Here is a 15,041-nt window from a genome sequence, read left to right on the forward strand (position 1 = left end):
CATATCGCTCGCGGTAACGCCCAATTTCAAAAATGGAGACTAGGGGCTTTGAGAATGGGCAACAAGCTGGCGATCTGACAACCCATTTTTACCGTCCATGCGAGAAATAACGCCTATTTTTGGCCGATCTGCACAAAAAAAGTGTAAAATCTAGCCCCTTAACATTATTTTGTACTATAGCCCTATTTGTCTAATCACTATTCTTTCTTACCTAGACCTTATTTTTTAGTGCACTCTTTTGTTTGTATGCTCTGTCTCTTCCTGACATAATCTGATTATCCTTACCACAATCACTTTCCTGCATTGCTTCCTTTTCTTTTATCTTTAGCATTCTGGATTGCTCTCTACTGCGACCGTCCTCTCCCCCACCCACTTATTTAGTTGAAAGCCCTATCTACCTCCCTAGTTAGTCGGTTTGCTAGAACTCTGGTCCCAGCATAGTTCAGGTATAGTCCGTCTCCACGGAACAGCTCTCTTGTTCCTGAGTGTTGGAGCCACTGCCCCACAAATCGAAACCTACTTCTCCCACACCAACCTCTGAACCACGCATTCATCTCTTTGATTCTACTGACCCTATGTCAATTTGCTCGTGGCTCAGGTAATAATGCAGAGATTATTATCTTTGTGGTTCTGCTTTTCAATCTAGTCCCTAGCTGTTCAAACTCTCTCAGCAGAACCTCTTTCTTAGTCCTACCTATGTCATTGGTACCTACGTGTACTACGACAGCTGGATCCTCCCCCTCCCACTCCAAGTTCTTCTCCAGCCTGGAGGAGATGTCCTTTACCCTGGCACCGGGTAGGCAACACAGCCTTCGGGACCCACGCTCTCGGCTGCAGAGAACCCTATCTATCCCCCTAACCATACTGTTCCCCACTACACCCATTGTCTCTTTACTCCCCACCACTTGAATGGCTTTCTGCACCATGGTGCCTTGGTCAGTCTGCTCCTCCGCCCCACAGTCTGCACACTTGTCCACAAGGGTTGCAAGAACCTCAAATCTATTGGAGAAGTGCAGGGACTGAGGCTCCTATAATACTACCTCCTGGATCCCCTTACCTGCTTATCACGCAGTCACACCCTCCTGTTAAGTTCAGGACCCTAGTCTCTGAATTAAGGAAAGGTAACTTCGATGGTATGAGACGTGAATTGGCTAGAATAGGCTGGCGAATAATACTTAAAGGATTGACAGTGGATGGCAATAGCAAACATTTAAAGATCACATGGATGAACTTCAACAATTGTACATCCCTGTCTGGAATAAAAATAAAATGGGAAAGGTGACTCAACCGTGGCTAACAAGGGAAATTAAGGATAATGTTAAATCAAAGGAAGAGGCATATAAATTGGCCAGAAATAGCAGCAAGCCTGAGGACTGAGAGAAATATAGAATTCAGCAGAGGAGGACAAAGGGTTTAATTAGGAGGAGGAAAAGAGAGTATGAGAGGAAGCTTGCTGGGAACATAAAAACTGACTGCAAAAGCTTCTATAGATATGTGAAGAGAAAAAGATTAGTGAAGACAAACGTGGGTCCCTTGCAGTCAGAATCAGGTGAATTTATAATGGGGAACAAAGAAATGGCGGACCAAGTGAACAAATACTTTGGTTCTATCTTCACGAAGGAAGACACAAATAACCTTCTGGAAATATTAGGGGACCGAGGGTCTAGTGAGAAGGAGGAACTGAAGGAAATCCTTATTTGTCAGGAAATTGTGTTAGGGAAATTGATGGGATTGAAGGCCAATAAATCCCCAGGGCCTGATAGTCTGCATCCCACAGTACTTAAGGAAGTGGCCCTAGAAATAGTGGATGCATTAGTGATCATTTTCCAGCAGTCTATCGACTCTGGATCAGTTCCTATGGACTGGTGGGTAGCTAATGTAACATCACTTTTTAAGAAAGAAAGGAGAAAGAAAAGAGGGAATTGTAGATCGGTTAGCCTGACATCAGTAGTGGGGAAAATGTTGGAATCAATTATTAAATATGAAATAGCAGCGCATTTGGAAAGCAGTGACAGGATCAGTCCAAGTCAGCATGGATTTATGAAAGGGAAATCATGCTTGACAAATCTTCTAGAAGTTGTTGAGGATGTAACTAGTAGAGTGGACAAGGGAGAACTAGTGGATGTGGTGTATTTGGGCTTTTAAAAAGCTTTTGACAAGGTCCCACACAAGAGTTTGGTGTGCAAAATCAAAGCACATGGTACTGGGGGTAATGTATTGGCATGGATAGAGAACTGGTTGGCAGACAGGAAGCGGAGAGTCGGGATAAATGGTAAGCAGTGACTAGTGGAGTGCCGCAGGGCTCAGAGCTGGGACCCCAGCTATTTACAATATACATCAATGATTTAGATGAAGGAATTGAATGTAATATCTGCAAGTTTGCAGATGACAGTAAACTGGGTGGCAGTGTGAGCTGTGAGGAGGATGCTAAGAGGCTGCAGGGTGACTTGGACAGGTTAGGTGAGTGGGCAAATGCATGGCAGATGCAGTATAATGTGGATAAATGTGAGGTTATCCACTTTGGGGGCAAAAACACGAAGGCAGAATATTATCTGAATGGTGGCAGACTAGGAAAACTGGAGGTGCAATGAGACCTGGGTGTCGTAGTACATCAGGCATTGAAAGTTGGCATGCAGGTACAGCAAGCGGTGAATAAGGCAAATGGCATGTTGGCCTTCATAGCTAGGTGATTCTGAGTATAGGAGCAGGGAGATCTTACTGCAGTTGTACAGGGCCTTGGTGAGGCCTCACCTGGAATATTGTGTTCAGTTTTGGTCTCCTAATCTGAGGAAGGACGTTCTTGCTATTGAGGGAGTGCAGCGAAGGTTCACCAGACTGATTCCCAGGATGGCTGGACTGACATATGAGGAGAGACTGGATCGACAGGGCCTGTATTCATTGGAGTTTAAAAGGATGAGAGGGGATCTCATAGAAACATAAAATTCTGACGGGACTGGACAGAATAGAGGCAGGAAGAATGTTCCCGATGTTGGGGAGGTCCAGAACCAGGGGACACAGTCTAAGGATAAGGGTTAAGCCATTTAGGACCGAGATGAGGAGAAACTTCTTCACTCAGAGAGTTGTTAACCTGTGGAATTCTCGACTGCAGAGAGTTGTTGATGCCAATTTGTTGGATATATTCAAGAGGGAGTTAGATATGGCCCTTATGGCTGAGGGAGTTAGATATGGCCCTTATGGCTAATAGGATCAAGGGGTATGGAGAGAAAGCAGGAAAGGAGTATCTGAGGTGAATGATCAGCCGTGATCTTATTGAATGGCGGTGCAGGCTCGAAGGGCCGAATGGCCTACTCCTGCACCTATTTTCTATGTTTCTGATCACGTGTCAATTCTAAAGTATTTAATCTAGAGGGTGTGGCTGCCTCCTGGAGCTAAAGGTCCAGGTAACTTTCTCCCTCCCTGATGTCTCGCAATATCTACAGCTCGGACTCGAGCTCCTCAACTCGGAGCCGAAGTTCATCGAGCCGCAGACACTTACCACAGATGTAGTCGCCCTGGACCAAAACGTCCAGAAGCTCCCACATATTGCAGCAGCAACACATCTCCTGTTTCCCCATTATTTTAATTAATTAATTAATTAATTAATTAATTTAGCGTTAATCAAGTATTTATTCTCTATAGTTTATAAAATTAGTTGAACTAATAAAGGTTAGTTTTTAGTATTAAGTTTATTTAAAAGAAAAACTTAGCCTACGATCACTACCAATCACTTACCTGCCTTACCTGTGATGTCACACAGCAGAGTTCTCCTCACCCGGAGCCGTGCGATCTCCTGGGAGAGAAAAAAAAAGGTTAAAATCCCAGGCCAATTGGAGAAAACATCTGGGAAAATTACTCTCTGACCCAACCATGCGATTGAAACTAGTCCAGGAGATCACTCTGGTCGTATGCTATGGTCTGCTGTGGCTTTTATCCCCACTCTTGGGCCTCGGTCTGCTCCCGCTCAGGTATGCCACTGCTCTATGGAAAAAGTTAGGAAAAACAAGGCAAAACAACACCTCCCGCCCCCACTTCACCTAACTCTCCCACTTACCAAACTCTTGTTTTCTCACTCGGAGCTGATGCACTCCAAGCTAGCAGCACCCAGCCCTGGGTTTTTAAACTGCTTGTGGCTTAGATGAGTCACCACTGGTCAGCTGTTCAAAGAACTGGTTTTAACTAGTTTTAACTTATCTGGCTATTTAGCAAACTGTTGGAGAGCTAGCTTGCTAGTTTGTCTCTACTTCAGCCTGAAAGAATCCTAAATATTTAACTGTTAATTTTACTTGAAAGCGACTAGCAATTTCCACTAGCCTCCAAATGGTTTAAAAGAGATTAACCCTTAAGACTCTCCCTTAAGTCTCTCCCACTTACCAAACTCTTGTTTTCTCACTCGGAGCTTATGCTGTTAATAATGGAACAAATAATGAAAATGATTCAGTTATAATTTAAAATATATTTTATTCAACAGTTTAACAAACATTTGTTTGTACTTAACTTTAATAAAAATATTCTTGTATCAAACTTTAAAGTTTTCAGTTAAGATCACTTACAAACTTTAAGATCACTTACAAACTTTTAAACATGTAAATTTACATAACTTATAAAAATCTTTTAATTTGAGAACAGTTACAACAGAAACAACAATAATAACAACAACAGCAACAGCAGCATCTCTCCACCTTATTCTAAGACCGGCCGCTGCGCTTGGCCTTGGTGACGCCACCCCTGCCCGCAGGCAGTGGCGCAGCGTTTCTCGGGTTGGTACCAAGCTTATTCTTTCGAACATCTCAGATAATGCACACTTCTTGAGGAGTGGAGGCGGGGGGCGGGCAGGCAGTAATGTGGAGGGCCCATCTTGGGCCTCTTCAGAGTTTGGTCTGGGGATTGGAGTGTGAGTGGCAGTTTGATTCTGTCAATGGGCGCGGGGTCTGGGCATGTTCCCTTATTGCAGCAGCTACTTCCGACATTCCGTCTCTCATGTGCCCTGACAGTGTTTCAATTACCTGAAACATTCCCTCCCTCATATTCACTGACAGCGCATCAGCTACCTGTAACATTCTCTCCCTCACGTGCACCGACATTGTTTCGGCTGACTGAGACATTCCCTCCCTCATGTTCCCGGACAGTGTTCCCATTTCTCATGAGAGTGCTGTTACTTCTCCCAGCAGTCCTGATACCTCATCACTCACTCCACTGATGGTGTCCAGGAGTGATCGGGTAAGGTCAATGCTCTCCGCAATCACTGCCATCATCTGAATCACGTCTGTTAGATCCTGCTCCTCAGGAGAGTGGTGTCGAGCTCTCCTTCCCCTCCTCACCCTGGGTGTGGCTCACTGCATCCCACTGGGACCCGCAGTCTGGGACGGTGGGGCCCTGGGTGTGGCTCACTGCATCCCACTGGACCTGCAGGCTGCGACAGTGGGGCCCTGGGTGTGCCTCGCTGCACCCCACTGGAATCCCCAGCCTCAGACGGTGGGAAGCCATGGAATGTCCCACCAACACTCAAACCACTCGGGGAAGGGGCTGGCACCTCAATGGGCGGCACCTGCACCTCCTTCAGAATAAGTGCAACAGTGGGGCCTTCTTCCATCCATTCCCCCTCCCCCTCATCCCCATGCTCTTGATCTGGAAGATGGGATTGGAAGATGTTCTCCTGTTCAGGCTCGTCCGCGTTTGAATCTTCTGCATCGTCATGGTTGGCCTCAAGTTCTACAAAATGTAACAGAACAGACAAATAGTTAGCAGCAGAGGAGATGGCAGGGTGGGTGGTATGAATAGGCTCACACAGCACAGCCAGCAGGCTGATTTGAAGGACCACGATGAATGATAGCACATTGCATCAACCGGTGTAGCTGACGGAGACATCCCCATTAACCAAAGCATGGCTAGCCCGCGCAGTACTTACACTTAGGAAAGCCAGAATGTGGAATTTGCAGGACAGACCCTCTCCCTCGAGCGTGGGCCCAGCTTGTGCACTGGTGGTTGCTTTTCTCCAGGCAGAACCCATCAAAGCAGCGACACTCTCTTCCAAGGATGTCAGTGGCTGCAGATTCGGCGGGCCTCCTCCTGTTCGAGTTCTTTCTCGTTTGTTGTGTGCCACTTTCCTCTGCAAAGATGAAAACATAACTTTTTAGAGAGGGTGGGCCAGACTTTCGACTTCATTTTCGGCGATTTTGCCGGCGTTACAGCTGGTATCTCGCCCAGCAAAAGTTTCCATGTAAGTTTATGAACGTTATCGCCTATATCTGAAGTCGCCCGCCGGGACCAAACTGTCCACATGCATCGCCGAGAACTACCACCTTGGCGAAAGTTTGGCCTCAACCAACGACGTCCAGATCGCGGAGAGACCCGCCCTGTAAAAGCTGCTTTCCCAGGGCGGTAAGGGAGGACCCTGCAAAGAAAGGTAAGTTAAAGGTTATTTAATTATTTAAAAAATTTTTTTACCACAGCAATTAGAGTTAAAACTGTCTTGGGAATGCTTTGTATGTGTTTATTTTTTTAATGGAATTTTTTTTTTTACCTTTTCCCCCTTCCGTAGGCCCAACTGCAGCCTTGGACTAAATTTTTCTAATTACCGTCCATTCCGGTAACGACCGCCCATTTGCACTTATCCGTCGAGAAAACCGCCGAGAATGAGTGCGCAACGCCCATTGTCTCGCCGGGCGATCAGTTCTACTTACTTTTACCTTCAAAATAGAAATTCTTGCCCGCTTTTTCTGCCAAACATTAGCAGTCCTTCTCAGCGGGCAATCGGGCGTTGAGGGCCTTTATGGAAAGTCTGGTCCGGTATCTTTCTACTGGGTGGAACATGTACAGCTGGTCACATTTACAATTGCAATTCCATTGAATAAATTAAAATATTACTTGCACTAACTACTTAACCAAGGTCCTGCCACTTCTTTTTGCACTGGCCTCCAGACCTCGGGGTGGTCACCATTGCACAGTAATCTTCTGCAAGTTAGTTCCAGCGTTTCTTCATTTCTTTTTGTGGAAATTTTATTTGACCTCTGCTGGTGTCCAGCTCGTGCCATCTGCCCTCAATCACAGGAACCAGTGCCTCCACTTCATTCTGTAAGAAATTGTTGGTCCTTGCGCCGCGTTGCATATTGTGTTGCAACTCCAATTTTTCCAATGAGAATTAAAGTTCTCACACACAACTGGCTCTTTAAAAATGGCCGAATGCAGACCAGGAGCTGTACTGGGCATGCGTGCTCATAGGAATCACTTCAAAAACGTCCTTTTTTTTCACACATGTGCAGAAGTGGTGGCATGATTTTTTCGGTGCAGTCATTTGGTTCCACCCCCGAAGGCTACAGGACAGGCTGCGCAATGCCAATTAAAAAAAATTGAATGGGAAAACTTTTTTTTTTGGAGTAGTTGGGACCAAGAAAAGCGAGATTGGGGAAAATTGAGCCTTGAGACACTATCACTAGTACAATACCCCAGACACCAAGACACTATCACTGGTACAATGCCCCAGACATCAAGACACTATCACTGGTACAATACCCCATACAATGTGACACTGTCACTGGTACAATGCTCCAGACACTGTGACACTATCACTGATACGAAACCCAAGACACAGTTACACATTCACTGTTACAAAAACTGTATACTGTGACATTATCACTGTTACAATATCCTAGACTTTGTAACAACATCACTGTTAACAATACACAAGAGTATGACATTCACTGGTAGAATATCCAAGACACTGACACTATCATTGGTACAAACATAATGGCAGACATTTTGAAGCTATCATAGATTGCTACCATAATTTTTAAACATTCTACTTATTAAATAAAACTGTTGAATAATTGCATGTTCATTGTTGTAATAGTTCCATAAATGTCATTCATTCTTACTACTGTTCAAAGAAAATATTTTTTTTCCTCCATTACAGGGCCATACATCCAATCTAGATTTTACCGATCACCTGAGATCTTACTTGGATTACCTTTCTCTGAAAAGTTGGACATGTGGTCTCTTGGTTGTGTTATGGCAGAGCTTTACCTTGGATGGCCCATCTATCCTGGTACCAACGAGTATGACCAGATCAGATACATTGTCGAAACTCAAGGGCTACCAAGCGACCAACTGTTGGAAGTGGCCAGCAAAACCCACAATTTCTTCAAAAAAGTTCGTCAACCTAATTCAACTTACCAATGGAAGCTCAAATCAATGGATGAATATCAAGCCGAGACCATGGTTCAACCTTTGGAGACCAGAACAAGAAGCATGCACTCACTTGACCAACTTGCGACAATCAACAGCACCAAAACTATGTTCCCAGATAAGGAGCTCAAAGCTGAATTGTTTGACCAGCTAATGATGGTGGCGCTCATAAAGAAAATTCTCGTGTATGATCCTGGGCAGCGCGCTCCCTCAAATGTAGCCTTAAAGCACCCATTTATTACAATGCAGAAACTCAAATCGAAATACAGACATACAAAATACTATGAGGTATCTAATCAGGCCATCCATGTCGCTCTACGCTATAATCAAAAATGTGAAGATCGGAATGTTTGCTGTCAAAGGTTCGGAAAGAACATCCATTTAGAGAGTGAACCATATGAACAAGTCCATGCACAGCAAACATCTGAAGTAATCGACAAACTAACAGATACTGATGATGTGGATGGTTCACCTAATGAATCCGAAAGACAGGTCGGTCTGCAAATCTGTTGTTTATTGGCACTTTGGGAAACAAATCTTCTTACAGAATTATAGATTTAACCTAGAGCAGTGTTTGTGAGACAGCAGCTGACATTAGTGCCAGTATAAGAGATGGCAGGGTGATGTTCCAGTCTCCTACCACCCTATCTGACGTGCATTGCCCCTGTCCAGGCCTAGGAGCCCTTGGATTGCCTGTCCTGGGTTGTTAACTTGGTCTTAAGATGGCCACTCCTGCTGCAAGCTTGTTCCCTAGATAGGCCCAGCGCCAGCAGAAGAGGCAGCAAATTTAAGCACAGCTGTGGACCTCAGGTCTGCAGTTGCATGTTAGGCCTCCAAGATAGAGATCAGCAGTCAACAACTCTCACTGACCTCTGAACAACCCAGCAGGTGATTTAATTATAAAAATTTTACTTGCCTTTCAATCTTTGTTGTGTCTCAGGAACCCCTGTGGACTCTCAGGTTGGTGGCCTAAGCAGACACAGGCATATCTCCTCCCACCCCCACTCCTCCCCCACAAAAAGAAAGCCCCAGAAATCCTGAGGCAACATAAAAATGGTGGATCTGGTAGAAGTTTATGTCCAGAGAAATAAGTGTTCTCTGGTGGAAAGAGTAATGGAATTAGCCCTTACATTGATTGCAATGTATTGTGATTTGATAAGTATTATGAATCAACAAATCTATGCCTATGGCTGTCAACATAAAGGGTTGTACAGACTTGTGAAAGAGGTCAATTATCTTCCCCATTTTAAAGACTTGCATTTATATAGTGCCTTCCACGACCCCGGGTTGTCCCAAAATGATTTACAGCCAAAATACTTTTGAAGTGTAGTCACTGTTGTAATGTAGGAGCTGGGTCGATGACACAGGAAGTCAGTTAGGTCCTCCATATTCTCCATTGGATAAATAGTGGCAAGAAAATGACAAATTGTGCAAATAGTGCCCTTTGTCTGGTAGCTGGGATAGCAGGTCTGAAGGTGTAATGTTCACTCCCATAGATATATAAAACGGAAGAGTGACTAAAGTAAATGTTGGTCCCTTAGAAGATGAGAAGGGGGATTTAATAATGGGAAATGTGGAAATGGCTGAGACCTTAAACAATTATTCTGCTTCGGTCTTCACAGTGGAAGACACAAAAACCATGCCAAAAATTGCTGGTCACGGGAATGTGGGGAGGGAGGACCTTGAGACAATCACTATCACTAGGGGGGTAGTGCTGGACAGGCTAATGGGACTCAAGGTAGACAAGTCCTCTGGTCCTGATGAAATGCATCCCAGGGTATTAAAAGAGATGGCGGAAGTTATAGCAGATGCATTCGTTATAATCTACCAAAATTCTCTGGACTCTGGGGAGGTACCAGTGGATTGGAAAGCAGCTAATGTAACGCCTCTGTTTAAAAAAGGGGGCAGACAAAAGGCAGGTAACTATAGGCCGGTTAGTTTAACATCTGTAATGGGGAAAATGCTTGAAACTATCATTAAGGAAGAAATAGCGGGACATCTAGATAGGAATAGTGCAATCAAGCAGACGCAGCATGGATTCATGAAGGGGAAATCATGTTTACCTAATTTACTAGAATTCTTTGAGGATATAACGAGCATGGTGGACAGAGGTGTACCGATGGATGTGGTGTATTTAGATTTCCAAAAGGCATTCGATAAGGTGCCACACAAAAGGTTACTGCAGAAGATAGAGGTACGCGGAGTCAGAGGAAATGTATTAGCATGGATAGAGAATTGGCTGGCAAACAGAAAGCAGAGAGTCGGGATAAATGGGTCCTTTTCGGGTTGGAAATCGGTGGTTAGTGGTGTGCCACAGGGATCGGTGCTGGGACCACAACTGTTTACAATATACATAGATGACCTGGAAGAGGGGACAGAGTGTAGTGTAACAAAATTTGCAGATGACACTAAGATTAGTGGGAAAGCGGGTTGTGTAGAGGACACAGAGAGGCTGCAAAGAGATTTGGATAGGTTAAGCGAATGCGAGAAGGTTTGGCAGATGAAATATAATGTCGGAAAGTGTGAGGTCATCCACCTTGGGAAAAAAAACAGTAAAAGGGAATATTATTTGAATGGGGAGAAATTACAACATGCTGAGATGCAGAGGGACCTGGGGGTCCTTGTGCATGAATCCCAAAAAGTTAGTTTGCAGGTGCAGCAGGTAATCAGGAAGGCGAATGGAATGTTGGCCTTCATTGCGAAAGGGATGGAGTACAAAAGCAGGAAGGTCCTGCTGCAACTGTATAGGGTATTGGTGAGGCCGCACCTGGAGTACTGCGTGCAGTTTTGGTCACCTTACTTAAGGAAGGATATACTGGCTTTGGAGGGGGTACAGAGACGATTCACTCGGCTGATTCCGGAGATGAGGGGGTTACCTTATGATGATAGATTGAGTAGACTGGGTCTTTACTCGTTGGAGTTCAGAAGGATGAGGGGTGATCTTATCGAAACATTTAAAATCATGAAAGGGATAGACAAGATAGAGGCAAAGAGGTTGTTTGCACTGGTCGGGGAGGCTAGAACTAGGGGGCACAGCCTCAAAATACGGGGGAGCCAATTTAAAACCGAGTTGAGAAGGAATTTCTTCTCCCAGAGGGTTGTGAATCTGTGGAATTCTCAGCCCAAGGAAGCAGTTGAGGCTAGCTCATTGAATGTATTCAAGTCACAGAGAGATAGATTTTTAACCAATAAGGGAATTAAGGGTTACGGGGAGAGGGCGGGTAAGTGGAGCTGAGTCCACGGCCAGATCAGCCATGAGAGGGCTAGATGGCCTACTCCTGTTCCTAATTCTTATGTTCTTATGTTCTTATAGCCACAGCACCCAAAAACACAGACCATTTAGAATAAAAATAGTGGAACTGCACACTAGGTCAGTCAGCCTCTGAAAGAGAGAGATGGGTTAAGGCTTCAACCAGATCCTCTTCATTAGAACTTACATTTATTTAGGCAGTAAACTTTAAACAATCAGGATCATACATTGCAGTCTTCGAGCACGTGCAATATGTAGACTTCAATAGACATGGTTAACAACTGTATGAAAATCTCCACCTACTTTCTTACCAATTCAGACATGTCCTTGTCTGGGACTGCTTCAGATTTTTATGCCATAAGAAGTAGAGGGATATTCTGTTCAAGGAGGAGAATGACTTCAGTTTTGTCAAATAATGTTTTTGATGCCCTGCATCCCTTCCTTTGCCATTGTTTTTCCTTTATTTTCCTTCTTCTTACATTTTGGTAGGAAGAATAGGGTGGTCGCTTATTGGAGGGTGAGAGTCGAGGTGGGGAAGAGAAACAAAGCGATCTGGGAGTACAAATACACAAATCACTAAAAGTTGCGACACAGGTTAGCAAGGCCAAAAAAAAATCAAACCAAAAGAAAGAAAGACTTGGATTTATATAGCGCCTTTCACGACCACTGGACGTATCAAAGTGCTTTACAGCCAATGAAGTACTTTTTGGAGTGTAGTCACTGTTGTAATGTTGCAGCCAAGCACTAGGGTTTATTTCTAGAAGTATAGAATTGAAAAGTATGGCAGTTATGCTAAACTTGTATCTAACCTTGGTTAGACCACACTTGGAGTACTGCATACAGTTCTGGTCGCCATATTGTAAAAAGCATATAGAGACTCTGGAGAGGGTGCAGAGAAGATTTACAAGGATGATACCAGAAATGCGAGGGTATATACATCAGGAAAGGATGAACGGGCTGGGTCTCTTTTATCTTTAAAAAAGAAGCCCAAGGGCTGACCTAATAGAGGTCTTTAAAATTGAAAGGTTTTGATAGAGTGGATACAGAGAGAATATTTCCACTTGTGGGAAAAAGCATAACTAGAGGCCATCAATATAAGATGGTCACCAAGAAATGCAATAGGGAATTCAGAAGAAACTTCTTTCGGCAAAGAGTGGTGAGAATGTGGAGCTCGCTACCACATGGAGTGGTTGAAGTGAATAGTATAGATACATTTAAGGTGAGGCTAGACAAGCGTATGAGGGAGAAAGGAATAGAGTTAGATGAGGAAAAATGGGAGAAGGCTGGAGTGGAGCATACATGCCGACATGGAGTGGTTGGGCCGAATGGCCCTGTTTCTGTGCCATGTATCCTTCCTGCCCCCTTTTTTCCATAATACCTCTTGCCCACCACTGGAACTTGATCTAACCATACCCTGGTTACTGTAATGCACTTTGTCGATTTTTACTTCCTAATAGGAGAACAACAGCATGACATCTTTACCTGGAAAAAAAGACAAATTGGGCAGTAACGTGCAGAAACAAGCTCACAGTCAGACAATACATAACCGCCTTAAGCTGCTTGGATGGATGTGGTCTCGACCAAGGAGATCAGCACCCACTGAGCAGTCAAAGGAGAATATTTCCTCTGTACCTGTTCTAAACGGGCAGTCTGTGTCACATCAGCATGGAGAAGGTGGTCTGCTTCTATCTAACGAGTGGAGTACATTACGTGTTGGCAGCTGGTCACCTCTTCTACACAACACTGAAATTACATCATCCTTTGCTGTATCTCAGAAAGAACAACTCAACAGTAACTCCACTAAAGCTGAAGAAGAAGGTAAGAATCGGGTTAGGAATAAAACATTTTTTTAAAAAGCCATTTTTTTTTTAAAGAGAAGAATCCAGCGGAACAAAATAATGTTCAAACAAGCAAGAAAATTCAGAATGTAAAGAAACATAAAATAAAACTAGGAACTGTTAGGAGTGCAAAACACAACAGACCAATCGACATTGGTAAGAAAAGTAAAGGTTAACATTTGCAGAGATGGAGGCTGCTACAGAGATAGACAAATAGAGTGGCAGGGAGAGAAAGATAGGCAAGCAGGAAAGCAAGCAAGCAAGGAGAGAGGTGGATCCTTTTCATGCTCTATCCGAACCCATGGCCTTGGGTGCTAAATAAAATCATATCTAGTACCACCTGTCTCTCAAGTGAGTTATGAGCCTTGGTGAAAACATAGAAACATAGAAACATAGAAAATAGGTGCAGGAGTAGGCCATTCGGCCCTTCGAGCCTGCACCGCCATTCAATGAGTTCATGGCTGAAAATGCAACTTCAGTACCCCATTCCTGCTTTCTCGCCATACCCCTTGATCCCCCTGGTAGTAAGGACTACATCTAACTCCTTTTTGAATATATTTAATGAATTGGCCTCAACAACTTTCTGTGGTAGAGAATTCCACAGGTTCACCACTCTCTGGGTGAAGAAGTTTCTCCTCATCTCGGTCCTAAATGGCTTACCTCTTATCCTTAGACTGTGACCCCTGGTTCTGGATTTCCCCAACATTGGGAACATTCTTCCTGCATCTAACCTGTCTAAACCCGTCAGAATTTTAAACGTTTCGATGAGATCCCCTCTCATTCTTCTGAACTCCAGTGAATACAAGCCAAGTTGATCCAGTCTTTCTTGATATGTCAGTCCCGCCATCCTGGGAATCAGTCTGGTGAACCTTCGCTGCACTCCCTCAATAGCAAGAATATCCTTCCTCAAGTTAGGAGACCAAAACTGTACACAATACTCCAGGTGTGGCCTCACCAAGGCCCTGTACAACTGTAGTAACACCTCCCTGCCCCTGTACTCAAATCCCCTCGTTATGAAGGCCAACATGCCATTTGCATTCTTCACCGTCTGCTGTACCTGCATGCCAACCTTCAATGACTGATGTACCATGACACCCAGGTCTCGTTGCACCTCCCCGTTTCCTAATCTGTCACCATTCAGATAATAGTCTGTCTCTCTGTTTTTACCACCAAAGTGGATAACCTCACACTTATCCACATTATACTTCATCTGCCATACATTTGCCCACTCACCTAACCTATCCAAGTCACTCTGCAGCCTCATAGCATCCTCCTCACAGCTCACACTGCCACCCAACTTAGTGTCATCCGCAAATTTGGAGATACTACATTTAATCCTCTCGTCTAAATCATTAATGTACAATGTAAACAGCTGGGGCCCCAGCACAGAACCTTGCGGTACCCCACTAGTCACTGCCTGCCATTCTGAAAAGTACCCATTTATTCCTACTCTTTGCTTCCTGTCTGACAACCAGTTCTCAATCCACGTCAGCACACTACCCCCAATCCCATGTGCTGTAACTTTGCACATTAATCTCTTGTGTGGGACCTTGTCGAAAGCCTTCTGAAAGTCCAAATACACCACATCAACTGGTTCTCCCTTGTCCACTCTACTGGAAACATCCTCAAAAAATTCCAGAAGATTTGTCAAGCTTGATTTCCCTTTCACAAATCCATGCTGACTTGGACCTATCATGTCACCTCTTTCCAAATGCGCTGCTATGACATCCTTAATAATTGATTCCATAATTTTACCCAGTACTGATGTCAGA

General features: G+C 44.3%; 1 pseudogene; it reads left to right on the plus strand.

The window, feature by feature from the left end:
- Nucleotides 1–15,041, plus strand: part of LOC139262460 (homeodomain-interacting protein kinase 4 pseudogene) — a 45,079-nt pseudogene that overhangs the window by 24,770 nt on the left and 5,268 nt on the right.

The sequence above is a fragment of the Pristiophorus japonicus genome, chromosome 4, assembly GCF_044704955.1.
Source record: "Pristiophorus japonicus isolate sPriJap1 chromosome 4, sPriJap1.hap1, whole genome shotgun sequence".
NCBI classification, from domain to species: domain Eukaryota; kingdom Metazoa; phylum Chordata; class Chondrichthyes; family Pristiophoridae; genus Pristiophorus; species Pristiophorus japonicus.